This window comes from Mobula birostris, chromosome 7 (assembly GCF_030028105.1).
Source record: "Mobula birostris isolate sMobBir1 chromosome 7, sMobBir1.hap1, whole genome shotgun sequence".
NCBI classification, from domain to species: domain Eukaryota; kingdom Metazoa; phylum Chordata; class Chondrichthyes; order Myliobatiformes; family Myliobatidae; genus Mobula; species Mobula birostris.
Genome location: NC_092376.1, coordinates 11157963 through 11174901, shown reverse-complemented (window position 1 = coordinate 11174901; position 16939 = coordinate 11157963). Strand labels below are relative to the sequence as shown.

At 42.0% G+C, this 16939-nt stretch overlaps 1 protein-coding gene across 2 annotated transcripts in view; it reads right to left on the bottom strand.

Moving 5' to 3' along the window:
* pudp (pseudouridine 5'-phosphatase) overlaps positions 1–16939 on the bottom strand; it is a 179401-nt gene that overhangs the window by 77553 nt on the left and 84909 nt on the right. The window lies entirely within an intron of this gene.

The following is a 16939-nucleotide window of genomic DNA, read 5'->3' as shown; positions in this document are numbered from 1 at the left end:
GTTGGTGCCAGATGGGGTGGTTTGAGTTTCTCAGACACCGCTGGTCTCCTGGGATTTTCATGCACAATCGTATCTAGGGTTTATAGAGAATGGTGCGAAAAACAAAAATAATATCCAGTGAGTGGCAGTTATGTGGGTGGAACCACCTCGTTAACGAGAAAGATCAGAGGAGAAAGGCCAGACTGGTTCAAGCTGACAGAAAGGTGTCATAACTCAAATAACTATGTGTAACACCGGTAGTGTGCAGAAGAGTGGCTTGAGATGAACCTCAAGGTTGTATAATGTATAGATACTTTGAAAATAAATGTACTTTGAAGTTTGAACTCTGAATGCACAACATGTTGAACCTTGAAATGGATGGGCTACGGCAGTAGAAGGCAACAAAATACACTCAGTGGCCACTTTATTAGGTACAGGAGGTAACCAATAAAGTAACTACTAAGTGCACATACTGTACACCCTATCCTCATTATATGCGTCTTCCGACAATGCAGGTTCACAGTTATGCGTCGAACCTATTTCTACTAACTTCTCCTTATATGCGTCCAAAACTCACAGTTATGCAAGGCTGTTGGGACGAGAAGCACCGCTTTCCCGCCAATACAAGTCACGTGCGCACGCCTCAGTCTCAACTCCCACCAGTCTCGCATTGGTTTTGGCAGTTTGTGGATGTGCGATCTTGTGCTCTTAAACTTTTGTTGTTATTACCTACTGTGCACTGATTTTGTGCTTGAAATATTTAACAATGCCTCCTAAGCATCCTATGTCAAGTCCTGGGCCATCAGCCAAGCGGCAGAGAACCGCTTTAACACTTGGAAAAAAAGTTGGAAATTATAAACAGGGCCGTGTCAGGTGAAGGTAACACAGCTCTGGGACGCTACTTCGGCCTGGGTGAGTCCACGATCAGAAACATACAGAAAAATGCTGAGAAAATAAAAAGTGAATTGATTAATTCATCACAAGTGTCTTCAAAGAATGTTACCAAAGTGCATAACCCGATTATGCCAAAAATGGAGAAAATGTTGAGTTTGTACATTGAGCACGAAACAAAGAAAAAAAACAACACTCAGCTCCAATCATCTCCGTGTGAAAGCTTTGGAAATTTATGGTCGCCTTTGTTCAGAGGCTAGTGAGGGAGTGTCAAGTGATATTGTGAGCTTTAATGCAAGTAGGGGATGGTTTTCTAAGTTTGTTAATCGTCACAGACTTCACAACTTAGCTGTGCGTGGTGAGCAAGCCAGTGCTGACCACGAAACTGCTGAATGTTATCCTGTGCAGTTGTGGGCTGTGATAGCTGAGTTAGGCATCACACCAAAGCAGGTGTTTAATGCAGACGAGACCGGGCTTTTTTGGAAGCGTATGCCGAAACGCACTTACATAAGTAAGGATGAAAAGACTGCGTCAGGTTTCAAGGCAGCAAAGGATAGGTTGACTCTGCTTTTTTAGATTAGATTAGATTATGAGGACACGCAGTCCTCTTTTATTGTCATTTAGTAATGCATGCATTAAGAAATGATACAATGTTCCTCCAGAATGATATCACAGAAACACAAGACAAACCAAGACTGAAAAACTGACAAAAACCACATAATTATAACATATAGTTACAACAGTGCAAAGCTTATGTGTTCCAATGTCGAAGGAGACTGTAATATGAAGCCTCTCTTAGTTTACCATTCACTAAACCCCCGTGTTCTTAAGGGTTTGAGTAAGAATATGCTTCCTGTCCACTGGGCAGCTAACAAGAAAGCATGGGTCACTGGTCAAATCTTTGAAGATTGGTTTGCTAATCATTTTGTTGTTATTTATTCACATTTTCGTACCAATCGTATTGGTATGAAAATGTGAATAAATTACAGATAAAACATTTAAGAAGCCCTCCAGGACGTATCCCTATTTTCCCCATTTAAATAATTATTCACATTATGCGTTTTCCATACTTTGCATCAACTGCGAGGAACATATCCCCCGCATATAACAAGGATAGGGTGTATAAATCTGTGCCAACCATGATCCCAAATTAAATTAACACTTTCTACCTGCACATGATACACACCCCTCTATTCCCTGTATATTAATGTGTTTATCTAAAAGCCTATTGAATGTCACTGTTACTACAGCTTCCACAACCACCGCAGGCAGTGTTTTTCAGGCACTTACCACTTTGGGTAAAAAAAACATTCTGCAAATCTCCTTAAAAATCTTTCTCATCTCACCTTAAAGCTATGCCCTGTGGGATTCATTATTTCCAGTCAATGTAAATTTATTAACAAAGTATGTACAGTACATGTCACTATATACTACCTACAGATGAATTTTCTCACAGGCACTTACAGGAAGACAAAGAGAATTTATGTAAAACTATACACAAAGACTGACAAACAACCAAAGGGCAAAAGAAGACAAAATATGCAATACAAACAAATAATATTGAGAACATAAATTTGTAAAGGTCGTCACCATCTTTGATTTGGCCAAGATCAGTGGTGTCATCAACAAATGTAAATATGACATTGAAGCTATACATGGCTACTCAGTCACGGGTATAAAGAAGTAGAGCAGGTAGCTAAGCACACAGTTCAGAGTTCGGGTGGGTGAGGTTGTTATTCATGCTGGTTCTGGAGGGCAATGTTTGACGGGTAATAAATGTTCCTGAATTTGGAAAAACATAAAAGAGTCATTTATCCAAAATTATTATTCTGTTGTGATGTATTATAGCATTTTATTTCCTTTCAGCTTTTTTTATTTTACAGAATTGAGGAAAACTGATTGCCATTTATTTGATGTTGTAGTTATTGTGCACTGTGGAAAATATAAATGATTATCAGGATACTGGCTCTGCTTGGCACAAAATCCATCAGAGGGGAGAGAAGGGGGAAATTAGAGCGGGTGGGAAGCTTTAGGTTTACACTATCTAAATCCTGTTTAGTGTTACATAGGCGGAGTTAATTAGCTGTGCTGTTCTTTGTCATTCTGCAGTCTGTTGTATTCATTCTCCTGATTAACACATAAGGATCCCTATTGGACAAAATATCACAGGGACTTTGCTGACAAAACCCAAGAGGAATTAGTGTCTGAAAGCATGTCTCAAAACTATTCACTAACCTCCAAGACCTTGGCCCAATACGTCCTTGTGCAACTGGATCCTCGATTTCCTCACTTGCAGATCCAGGTCAGTTCAGACTGGCAACAACATCTCCTCCGTGATCTCCATCAGCACACATGGCTATGGACTCACTTTCAAGGACTCTACAAGTCATGTTCTCAGTCTTATTTATTTACTATTTATTTATTATTATTGTTATTATTTGACTGGTTGCATCTTGGCCAAATATGGGAACACCAATGCCCTTGAATAGAAAAGCCTACAGAAAGTGGTGGATATGGCCCAGTCCATCACGGCTAAAGCCCTCGCCAGCATTGAGCACATCTACACAGAGCGCTGCCACGAGAAAGCAGCATCCCTCATCAAGGACCCCCACCACCCAGGCCATGCTCTCTACTAACTGCTGCCATCGGGAATGAGGTACAGGCTTCTGGAACAGTTATTACCCTACAACCATCAAGTTCCTGAACCAGCGTGGATAACTTCACTCACCACAACACAACCTAGGGACTCACTTTCAGGGACTCTACAACTCATATTTAATATTTCAAAGTTCAAAGTTTAAATTTAATACCAAAGTATTTATGTCATACACAACATTGAGATTCATCTTCTATCAGGCACTCACAAAACAAAGAAACACAGTTGAATTCATGAAAGAACATACACAAGACCACCACATATCTAAGTTGCAAAAGGGAACAAATCATGCAGATATTTTAAAAAAGGTGAACAGAAACACATGGAACATGAACTGCAGAGTCCCTGAGAATGAGTTCACAATGCAGAGCACGCCCAGCACTGAGGCGAGCGAAGCCCGATGGCTATAGGGCAACGACTGCTCCTGAACCTGGTGGTGTGGGACCCAAGACCCTTGCACTTCCCACCTGATAGTAACAGTTAGAAGAGAGGAAGAATGGTCAGAGTCAGGCAGACATCGTTGAACACGTACATACATACATGCATGCACACATTTATTTATTTTTGTCTTTGGCACATATTCCTTCTTTTGACATTGGTTGTTTGTCTTTGTGTGTTTCTTTATATTTACTGTGAATGCCCTCAAGAAAATGAATCAGAGTTGTATATGGTGGTATATATGTACTTTGATAATACAGTTACTTTGAATATTTTGAACTTACTCAAGAATGTCACTATAGGAGCAGTATTAAGCCATTCAGCCCATTGAGTATGTTCTACCATTCAATCATGGCTGATTTTATTATCCCTCTCAACCCCATTCGCCTACCTTCTCCTTTCGCCCGCTAGGGGGGAAGGGAACTGAAAGAGTTACAACTAGGAACAAACACATTCTCTTTTTAACACATTTTGCAACCGCTCGTGAAATTTTAATAATAGTGTTGCTTTTAAGGCTATCACCCTCTTCCTTGAAACTTGCCTGTATTCCACCCTTGTCCTCGAAGCCTTTGCAGCCCCTGGTTTGTGTTACAAATGCATCTCAATTCTAGGTTTAGTGGAGACTAATATTTCTGTGACAGCAACCTCTTGGAAGAAGTCCTTCACCATGCACAAGACAGTCCATCTCTATTACTGTTTTCAGTGCTGTGAACAACATCCAAGTCAAAGAAAAAGCTGTCTTTGCCGCTCAGTCTCTATCCAGTCTGCAGAATTAACTCGGACTCCTTTAAAATCCCTCAGTGTCCGTGACGAGAGATCTAAAAGCCTCAACTGCGATACAGTCCGACGTTTGTGGGTAAGTTTGAAAGCTACACAAAATAGCATTATCAGACCCTTCAGAAACACTTTATATCTAGACATTGCGTAGAAATGTACTTGACAAGCTTGCAGCGAAAGACCTAATTGACTTCCGTGAAGTCACAAAGCTTGTATGCAAGTAACCAATTATTATTCGAGTAATATGCATAATGGAAGGGCTTAATTAATTCCCTGAAACTAGAGGCAATTAAAACCCTTCATTACTAAAGACGCCAAACTAATGACCCCATAATCATTGCATTTATTTGTAACAACAAATATATACACATCAGGCAGGCTCTTTGTGTCTTGATTATGCCAATACTGAAAGACATTAATTCTCCTTGGTATTGAGGAGGGATTCATGCCAAATTTGGCGGAAGAGCAGGATATTGCTTAACACACACACAAACACACAAAAGACTAAAATTGTCAATGTTACAGAGCCTGCTAGAAAAATAGCTAATTTATTTTCTTTTATAGATGTAGCGCAGACTGGCCCTTCTGGCACTGCCCAGCAACCCACCTACTTAACCCTATCTAATCACAGGACGATTTAAGATGTCCAATTAACCTACTAACCGGTATGTCTTGGGACTGTGGGAGGAAATCAGAGCGCTCGGAGGAAGCCCACACAGTCACAGGGAGAACGTACAAACTCTTCCCAGACTGCGCCGGAACTGAACTCTGAACTCTGGAATGCCCCAAGCTGCAATAGCTTAGCCCTAACCGCTACACTACTGTGGTGTAACATAGATAAACAGTTCAAAGGAAACAATACATATCAGATAATATCTCAAAGATTTCCCTCAGCTTCAACAAAAAAAAGATAGAAATAAAAATGTGTTAGTCACTTGCATTTTCTCGTGTGTCCTATATTACAGATTTCAAAAGGGCACTTGTATGACGAAGGAAAATCTTCTTCCCAGTCACGTCAGGTCCATTAATTATCCTAAGATGAAGAATTATGAATTCTACTGCACAGAATATTGATCTTCGATGGTAAAAAAAAACTGTACAAGGACAAATTCTACAACTCTTGGGTGTGAGAACAGTATAATCACAGATGATATGTAAAGATAGATAGCTGCTGCTCGATTAACATTACGATGGATTTACCTGCTATGTTGACTCACAGAGGCTTAGGGAAATAGGGAAAATTTTGAAAACAGAAAGGGGGATATCCCACAATACACAATGTCAAGTGTGCTGTATGTCTTCCCTAAGCTAAGCACCAAAGAAACGCAAGGTAATAGAATTCAAAGGTCAACTGAAGTGGTAGCCAATCAGGACCAAGGCAAGCGAACTGGGGACCCATATAAATGCGAACATTCCAAGAAAGAAACACCAACAACTGCGCACTGAGGTTGTCATCTTGACCGGTGATGAAACGCTTGGAAGCTAACTGCCAAGCTCGGTGAACACCACAATATCAAACGCTTCAACCCAAGCTACCAATGTTCACCACCATCTTACACATCATCTATTGTAATAAGTGGCATTGACAAAACTAAGCTGTTTGTATTTATTAATGACTTCAACACCATCAATCTTAGCAAACATTCACCATCTTATCTTTGGATACCAAAGTCCATATACACTCCATGGCCAGTTTATAGATGCGGGAGAGGAAGCTGATGTGGTCTTCTTCTGATGTAGCCCATCCACTTCAAGGTTCGATGTGTTGTGCTTTCAGAAGTGCTTTTCTGCACACCGCTGTTGTAATGCATGGTTATTTGAGTTACTGTCATCTTTCTGTCAGCTTGAACCAGTCTGGCCATTCTCCTCTGACCTCTCTCATTAACAAGGCACTTTCACCCACCGAACTGCCACTCACTGGGTCTTTCTTTTATTTCTCGCACCATTCTCTTTAAATTCTAAAGACCGCTGTGCATGAAAATCCCAGAAGATCGGCATTTTCTGAGATACTCAAACCACCCCATCTGGCACCAACAATCATTCCACGGTCAAAGTCACTTAGATCAAAGTCACTTAGCTGGATGAATTGAAAGTGCAGATTGTTATTAGTGATCATGATATAGTTGGGATCACAGAGACATGGCTCCAGGATGACCAAGGATGGGAGCTCAACGTTCAGGGATATTCAATATTCAGGAGGGATAGACATGAAGGAAAGGGAGGTGGGGTGGTTTTGCTGGTTAAAGAAGAGACTAACACAATAGAAAAGAAGGACATAAGCCGGGAAGATGTGGAATCGATATGGGTAGAGCTGCGTAACACTAAGGGGCAGAAGACGCTGGTGGGAGTTGTGTACAGGCCACTTAACAGTAGTAGTGAGGTCGGAGATGGTATTAAACAGGAAATTAGAAATGTGTGCAATAAAGGAACAGCAGTTATAATGGGTGACTTCAATCTACATGTAGATTGGGTGAACCAAATTGGTAAAGGTGCTGAGGAAGAGGATTTCTTGGAATGTATGCGGGATGGTTTTTTGAACCAACATGTCGAGGAACCGACTAGAGAGCAGGCTATTCTGGACTGGGTTTTGAGCAATGAGGAAGGGTTAATTAGCAATCTTGTCGTGAGAGGCCCTTTGGGTAAGAGTGACCATAATATGGTGGGATTCTTCATTAAGATGGAGAGTGACATAGTTAATTCAGAAACAAAGGTTCTGAACTTAAAGAGGGGTAACTTTGAAGGTATGAGACGAGAATTAGCTAAGATAGACTGGCAAATGACACTTAAAGGGTTGACGGTGGATATGCAATGGCAAGCATTTAAAGGTTGCATGGATGGACTACAACAATTGTTCATCCCAGTTTGGCAAAAGAATAAATCAAGGAAGGTAGTGCACCCGTGGCTGACAAGAGAAATTAGGGATAGTATCAATTCCAAAGAAGCAGCATACAAATTAGCCAGAGAAAGTGGCTCACCTGAGGACTGGGAGAAATTCAGAGTTCAGCAGATGAGGACAAAGGGCTTAATTAGGAAGGGGAAAAAAGATTATGAGAGAAAACTGGCAGGGAACATATAAACTGACTGTAAAAGCTTTTATAGGTATGTAAAAAGGAAAAGACTGGTAAAGACAAATGTAGGTCCCCTACAGACAGAAACAGGTGAATTGATTATGGGGAGCAAGGACATGGCAGACCAATTGAATAATTACTTTGGTTCTGTCTTCACTAAGGAGGACATAAATAATCTTCCAGAAATAGTAGGGGACAGAGGGTCCAGTGAGATGGAGGAACTGAGCGAAATACTTGTTAGTAGGGAAATGGTGTTAGGTAAATTGAAGGGATTGAAGGCAGATAAATCCCCAGGGCCAGATAGTCTGCATCCTAGAGTGCTTAAGGAAGTAGCCCAAGAAATAGTGGATGCATTAGTGATAATTTTTCAAAACTCGTTAGATTCTGGACTAGTTCCTGAGGATTGGAGGGTGGCTAATGTAACCTCACTTTTTAAAAAAGGAGGGAGAGAGAAACCGGGGAATTATAGACCGGTTAGCCTAACGTCGGTGGTGGGGAAACTGCTGGAGTCAGTTATCAAAGATGTGATAACAGCACATTTGGAAAGCGGTGAAATCATCGGACAAAGTCAGCATGGATTTGTGAAGGGAAAATCATGTCTGACGAATCTCATTGAATTTTTTGAGGATGTAACTAGTAGAGTGGATAGGGGAGAACCAGTGGATGTGGTATATTTGGATTTTCAAAAGGCTTTTGACAAGGTCCCACACAGGAGATTAGTGTGCAAACTTAAAGCACATGGTATTGGGGGTAAGGTATTGATGTGGTTGGAGAATTGGTTAGCAGACAGGAAGCAAAGAGTGGGAATAAACGGGACCTTTTCAGAATGGCAGGCGGTGACTAGTGGGGTACCGCAAGGCTCAGTGCTGGGACCCCAGTTGTTTACAATATATATTAATGACTTGGATGAGGGAATTAAATGCAGCATCTCCAAGTTTGCGGATGACACGAAGCTGGGTGGCAGTGTTAGCTGTGAGGAGGATGCTAAGAGGATGCAGATTGACTTGGATAGGTTGGGTGAGTGGGCAAATTCATGGCAGATGCAATTTAATGTGGATAAATGTGAAGTTATCCACTTTGGTAGCAAAAATAGGAAAACAGATTATTATCTGAATGGTGGCCGATTAGGAAAAGGGGAGGTGAAACGAGACCTGGGTGTCATTATACACCAGTCATTGAAAGTGGGCATGCAGGTACAGCAGGCGGTGAAAAAGGCGAATGGTATGCTGGCATTTATAGCGAGAGGATTTGAGTACAGGAGCAGGGAGGTACTACTGCAGTTGTACAAGGCCTTGGTGAGACCACACCTGGAGTATTGTGTGCAGTTTTGGTCCCCTAATCTGAGGAAAGACATCCTTGCCATAGAGGGAGTACAAAAAAGGTTCACCAGATTGATTCCTGGGATGGCAGGACTTTCATAAAAAGAAAGACTGGATGAACTGGGCTTGTACTCGTTGGAATTTAGAAGATTGAGGGGGGATCTGATTGAAACGTATAAAATCCTAAAGGGATTGGACAGGCCAGATGCAGGAAGATTGTTCCCGATGTTGGGGAAGTCCAGAACAAGGGGTCACAGTTTGAGGATAAAGGGGAAGCCTTTTAGGACCGAGATTAGGAAAAACTTCTTCACACAGAGAGTGGTGAATCTGTGGAATTCTCTGCCACAGGAAACAGTTGAGGCCAGTTCATTGGCTATATTTAAGAGGGAGTTAGATATGCCCTTGTGGCTACGGGGATCAGGGGGTATGGAGGGAAGGCTGGGGCGGGGTTCTGAGTTGGATGATCAGCCATGATCATAATAAATGGTGGTGCAGGCTCGAAGGGCCGAATGGCCTACTCCTGCACCTATTTTCTATGTTTCTATGTTTCTATCATATTTCTTCCCCATTCCGACGTTTAGTCTGAACAACAAATGAACCTCTTGACCATGTCTGCATGCTTTTATGCACTGAGTTGCTGCCAACATGATTGGCTGATTAGATATTTGCATTAATAAACAGGTGTATAGGTGTATCTGATAAGTGGCCACCGCATGTAGGCCTGGGGAATCTGAGTCTTCAATTTGGAGACCGAGAAGTCCCAATCTCTAAAACTACAACATAAAACTGCATCATTAAAATCTTTGACAAGGTGCTAATATTCTTTAGCGAATCTTCTGACTGTCTCATCCAATTTGATAAGGATGGCTCGGGAAGTCTAATTAAATATTAAAGAATAATAAAATCAAGGGATGGTGTGCATCTTAATCGCCATCAGATTTCTGAACTGATAATGAACCAACTCATCAACACTACATGTTTTTTTTGCTCTCTCTTTGCGCTAATTTATTTTTTTCAAATATACTTTTTATTGTAATTAATAGTTTTTTAAAAATGTATTGCACTTTACCACTGCTGCAAAACAACAAATTGCACTACATAAGTCAGGGATAATAGAACTGATCCTAGCTCTGAAAAAAAAAAAATTCTACTTTTTGGGTTGGTTAGGCCTAGTCCTGAAGGTACTTGCACCCATCTCTTGAAACTCAGATTCACCATCTTTTCTTTGGATTCTCTGGCCAAGAGAACCTGAGTTTCTAATTTGGGGACTGACAAGCCCCCATCTCCACATTGACTATATTAAAAACCCATCTTTGTTGTCAGCTTCTTCCACCACAAAGCTTCTTAAAACTGGAGATAGGAACAGACTGTGCTTAAAGCAACTGCGCTCATATACAGTAGGGTTCTTAGCTTTTATCAGTCTGATATCTGAATTAACACAAAAGAACAGACTTTGGCCTTTCAGCCCATTGACTCTGTTCCACCATTCTATCACGGCTGATTTGTTCTACCCCTCAACCCCATTTTCCTTCTTTCTGTAACTTTTGGCAACCTTACTCATCAAAGAGCTGTCGACCTCTGCTTTAAATATACACCATGACTTGGCCTCTACAGCCGCTGGTGGGAATGAATTCTACAGATTCACCATCCTCTAGCTAAGGAAATTCCTCATCTCTGTTCTAAAGGGATGTCCCACCTACTCTCACCCACCAACCCCACACGCACGCATGCACACACACACACACACACTGAGGCCTCCAAACCCAGGGCAGGCCACCTCTGGGCTATCAGTGTTTTGCCCTGGACTCTCAGGCTCACTCACAGACTTTGGCCCTCCATCCTTCAGTCCCTACCCTGGACTCTCAGACTCAACTTTTGGGTTCTGGACTCACAAACTTCGGTCTCTGACATTCGGGCTTTCTACCTCCAGGCTCACTGAGCTCTGGGCTTCGACCTGCAGCTTTCCCTTCCGAACTTCATCAGCCTCTGTGTATCCACTTAGACAAACAGCATGGTAACAGGCCCCTTGGCACAATGAGCCCACATTGCCCAATGCCTTCTAGTCCAGGCAGCATCCTAGTAAACCTCCAATGCACCCTCTCTAAAGCTTACACGTTCTTCCTGTAATGAGGTGACCAGAACTGAACACAATATTCCAAGTGGTCTAATCAGGATTTTGCAGAGCTCCATCATTACCTCACAGACCTTGAACTACAAAAGGATCCTGCGAAAAGTAGTGCCTACTGCCCAGTCCACCATGGGTATAGCTCTGCCTACCACTAAGCACACGTACACAAAGCGTTGTCACAGGAAAGCAGCATCCATCATTAGGGACCCCCACCACCCAGGACATGCTCTCTTCCTGCTGCTGCCATCAGGAAGAGGGTACAGGAGCCTCAAAACTGATGCCACCAGGTTCAGGAAAAGTTATTACCCTTCAACCATCAGGCTCTTGAACCAAAGGGGATAACTTCTCTTGCCCATTACTGAAATGTTCCTACAACCAATGGACCCACTTTCAAGGACTCTTCATTTCGTGTTCTCGATATTTATTGCTTATTTATTTATTATTATTTCTTCTTTTTGTACTTACACAGTTGTTGAGTTCTGCACTCTGGTTGAACACCTCAGTTGTGCAGTCTTATCTGTTATAGTTATTATTCTATAGATTAATTTGAATATGCCCACAAGAAAATGAAAATTAGGGTTGCATATGGTGACACATGTACTTTGATAATAAAATTTTCCCTGACTAATTAAGTCCAACACACCGTACGCCTTCTAACAACCTTATAAACTTGCGCGGCAACCTTGAGAGACCTACTGACCCCAATATCCCACTGTTTCTCTCCACTGCAAGAATCCTACATTCTGACCTCAAATTCAACCTTCCAAAATGAATCACTTCACACTTTTCTGGATTGAACGCCATCTGGCACTTCTCAGCCCAGCCCCGCATCCTGCATCCAATTTTGTGGATTGGTACCTGAAGACTAGATCCACTTGAAGTGGAAAATCGCAATACTGTGGTTTAAAGTGACAAAAGCCAACCACTGGGCTGCTGAGATAAAGTTACTTTCATAGCTTTTCCAAGTTGAAAACCGAAGCAAATTGCTTGTATGCACGTAATATCTCTTTAATACAGTGGAACTTTGATTAGCCGCCATTATAAAAGGCACCCAATCTCAACCTGCAACTAAAAGCTCATCTGCTGTCAGCTCTCTCCCCTGAATTCTCAACCTTCCCATTTTCCAGAAACCAAGTCTCAAAGTGCACTGAGTTGAAAATATAACTGTTGTTGGACACCTTGGCAACAAAAATTTATCCTGGAAATTTGTGACACATATAACTATTTAATTGCACTTTTGGCAGTTTATGCCATGGTAAATCATGACTCGAAATTCCATACAGATTACTGCACTCCTGTCAGAACTCATTGCATTTATTTCTCACCTTACTTCAGTGAGCTAACCCTGCCATTTAGATAAGCAAGATACTTGTCCCCTTGTTACAGCAGGCTTTTCACCTCTCTTTTTCATGAGATACATACACTCAGAGGCCACTTTATGAGATATCACCTGTACCTAATAAAGTGGTCACTGAGTGTATTTTTTTGTGGCCTTCTGCTGCTGTAGCCCATCCACTTCAAGTCTTAAGTTGTGTGTTCAAAGATGCTCTACTGCATATCACCGTTGAACGCGCATGGTTACTAGAGTTACAGCTGCTTTCCTGTCAGCTTGAACCAGTTTGGCCATTCTCCTCTGACCTCTCTCATTAACAAGGTATTTTCGCCCACAGAACTGTCACACACCGGATTATTTTTTTGTTTTTTGCATCATTCTCTGTAAACTCTAAAGACTGCTCTGCATGAAAATCCCAGAAGACCCAACAGTTTCTGAGATACTCAGATGCTAGCACCAACAATCAATTGGTCAAAGTCACTCAGATCACATTTCTTCCCCACTCTGATGTTTGGTCTGAACAACAACTGAACCTCTTGACCATGTCTGCATGCTTTTATGCACTAAGTTGCTGCCACATGATTGGCTGATTAGATATTTGCATTAACAAGCTGGTATACAGGTAATACAAAGTAAAGTAGCCACAGAGTGTACATGTCAGTGACACAAACATGTCCACTCACTTTTAGCATGTCTATTCCTCCACCTAACAACCTATATCACGTGGGGACAATTCTGAAGCGATTCACAGAGATGTGAGCACAGAACATTAACTATGCCTGCACAATCTCATTAGCCAGAGCTGGGGACCACCTTGATGGCCATGCTTTAATTGGCGTGAAGGCAGTGAGCTGTCAGCACCAGCCAAACATCAGTGGCTCTGTTCGCCAAGGAAATGGTTGGACGGATTGTAATGAAGAGATGGGTGTGGGAAAGGACTAAGAGAGGCTCTCGCTTGGGAGAGCTTTAATCTGTGCTGCATGAGATGAACAGCAGTACAGCACAGAGGAAGCACTACCTTAACAGAGACTGGAGTTCAATGCTGACCTCAGATATTGTCTGTGTGAAGTTAGCACCATCTCCCTGTGTCTGTCATGAGGAATGAGTGGACCTGCGAGGAGCAGCCTGCAGCGAGTCATCACACTTGTGAGTTTCCCCCCGCAGGCTCTGGTTTCCTCCCAAATCCCAATAATATGCAGGATGGTAAGTTAATTGGCCCCTGCAAGTTAACCCCGATCGTACCGCATGAAAAAGGGCTCTTCTGCCAACTTGTCTGTGCTGACCAAGGTGTTAGTCACAGAAACACGAAGCCCATTGCCAGCCATTAAGCGTGGCACAGTAGTGTAGCAACCAGCAATCGGGATTCAAATTCTGTCACTGTCTGTAAGGGGTTTGTATGTTCTCCCTGTAGCCACATGGGTTTCTTCCGGATGCTCCGGTTTCTCTCACATTCCAAAAACTAGGGTTGTGTTGGTACCAGAGGCACGGTGACACTTGTGGGTTGTCCCCAGCACATCCATGGACTGTGCTGGTCGTTGACGCAAGCGATGCATTTCACTGTACGTTCTGATGTACATGTGACAAATAAAGCTACTCTGATCTTTGGTCCTACTGGTCTGTATTTGGCTCTTATCCCTCATTTCATGGGTTAGTCAACATAGTAACCACACAACTTTATACTATATTGTCGCCAAACAATTGGTACTAGAACGTACAATCATCACAGCGATATTTGATTCTGCGCTTCACACTCCCTGGATTACAAATATTAAATATTATAAATATTAAAAATAGTTAAAAATTAGTAAATATTAAACATTTAAATTATAAATCATAAATAGAAAATAGAAAAATGGGAAGTAAGGTAGTGCAAAAAAAACCGAGAGTCAGGTCCAGATATTTGGAGGGTACGGCCCAGATCCGGGTCAGGATCCGTTCAGCAGTCTTATCATAGTTGAAAAGAAGCTGTTCCCAAATCTGGCCGTACGAGTCTTCAAGCTCCTGAACCTTCTCCCGGTGGGAAGAGGGACGGAAAGTGTGTTGGCTGGGTGGGTCGTGTCCTTGATTATCCTGGCAGCACTGCTCCGACAGCGTGCGGTGTAAAGTGAGTCCAAGGACGGAAGATTGGTTTGTGTGATGTGCTGCATCGTGTTCACGATCTTCTGCAGCTTCTTCCGGTCTTGGACAGGACAACTTCCATACCAGGTTGTGATGCACCCTAGAAGAATGCTTTCTATGGTGCATCTATAAAAATTAGTGAGGGTTTTAAGGGACAGGCCAAATTTCTTCCAACTTACTGACCCTAACCGGACATCTTTGGAATCCAGAGCACCTGGAGTAAACCCATGTGATAACGGGCAGAATGTACAAACTCCTTACAGACAGCAGCAGGAATTGAATCTCAATCGCAATCGCTGGGGCTGTAAAGTGGGGTGTAATCCGCTATGCTATCGTGTCACCCTTCAAGCGGAAGATGGTTACGCATAGATCAGGCAGGCAGGAACTTCCAGATCAGAAAATCATCAAAACCACATGAACAAAGGAAATAAATTCTACAAATCACAAGATCTACTGCCCTCACAGTGCATTATGTACAAAGCTAAGCAGGGAGTTAAACACCTTCCCAAAAATCACCTGAGCTGGAAGCTTTCTTCAGCCTTTTTAATGAGAAAACTGTGAAACTGCAGAAAGTTAAGTAAAGCACATATTAAGTAATTTAATGCAGAATTGTTGCAATCGTTGAACTAATATTATTGATTATTCTCACGGTCAGCATTAAACAAGATAATGCACACATAGCTATGCCATGGACTAGACTGAACTTAGGGCACCACGCCAACTTAATACCTTAAAACTCATTGATATTACTGGTTGAAGAGCAAATAGAGAGTGGATGGAGATGGATTGTCTTTCTACCATGTTTGTTCCAGTCGAAATCTAAATTAACATGCGCAGGAAATGATGTAAAGAAGCTTATGGACAGGAAGTAATGTTTGTATGTACAAAACAAAAAGTATCTCCAGTGACAGAACACAAAGCATCAATAAAGATGTAGGAACCAAATGCTATTCATACATATTAAAACAGCATTTGTTTTAGACAACCAACTTAATGCACTTTCTGGTCAGAAGATAGATAGCCTACAGCTTTTTTAATAACTAAGATAACTGACAATGTACCTGTCACCTTATGAATTTTAAGGATGTGACACTTCAATCGCTTCAAAAAGATAATAATCCCATGAATTATTTAAATATAGTTGCGGCTCTCAGGAAATTTAATCTAAATAAATGTAACATCTTTTTCTTAACATGCGAGTGTTAAGAACTAACGTCGCAAGGCAGTAATCTGAAAATAAAAAATCCATTTTATCTAATTTCTCCAAGGTTGAGTGAAGGAAAATGCGTTGCGATAATAAATCTGTATGTAAAAGTTTGAAGCACTGTATTTGACTCCCAGATGGGAAAATACAGATGAATGGGTTTCAATGAACACTGATCTGACAGACACATGGAGATTCTGTGAGAAGGAAACTTCTCAAGTAAGATAACAGACAGACTAGGGATTGTGGACATAACTTTGTTTTGAAGGGAAAAGATTCAGAACTGTGTGCCACAGGATAACCTGGACCCAACATATCGACGCAGCTACAAAGAAGGCATGACAGTGGCTATATTTTATTAAGAGTTTGAGGAGATTTAGTATGTCACCAAACCACTCGTAAATTTCTACAGATGTACCGTGGAGTGTATTCTAGCTGTCTGCATCACTGTATGGTATGGAGGGGCTACTGCAAAGCATCAAAACAAGCTACAGAGAATTGTAACCGTAGCTCCATCACGGGCACTTGCCTCCAAAGTATCCAGGACATCTTCAAGGAGCGATGCCTTAAAAAGGAGGCCTCCATCATTACGGACCCCCATTACCCAGGACATGACTTGTTCTCATTGCTACCGTCAGGAGGTACAGAAGCCAGAAGACATACACCCAATGATTCAGGAACAGCTTCTTCCCTGCCACCCGATTTCTGAATGGACTTTGAACCCATGTCAATACTTCTTTATTTCTACTTCTGTCTTTGGACTGTGGGAGGAAAGCGAAGCACTTGGAGGACCCCGCGTGTTCATGGTGAGGATATACAAACTCCTCACAGACGGTGCTGAAAATAAAGCGTGACACCCTGAGCTGTAAAGGTGTTACCCTAACTGCTATGATACAGTGGTGCCATGAGATGGCACTGAGGTATGGCTTCTGTCAAGGTCATGGCTCAGGTTTAGTTGTTTTTTAAGTTTGAAGGTATGTTTTTTATGGCAGAGAGAAGCTAGGAGGAGCAGAGAGAGGGTGGGGTTT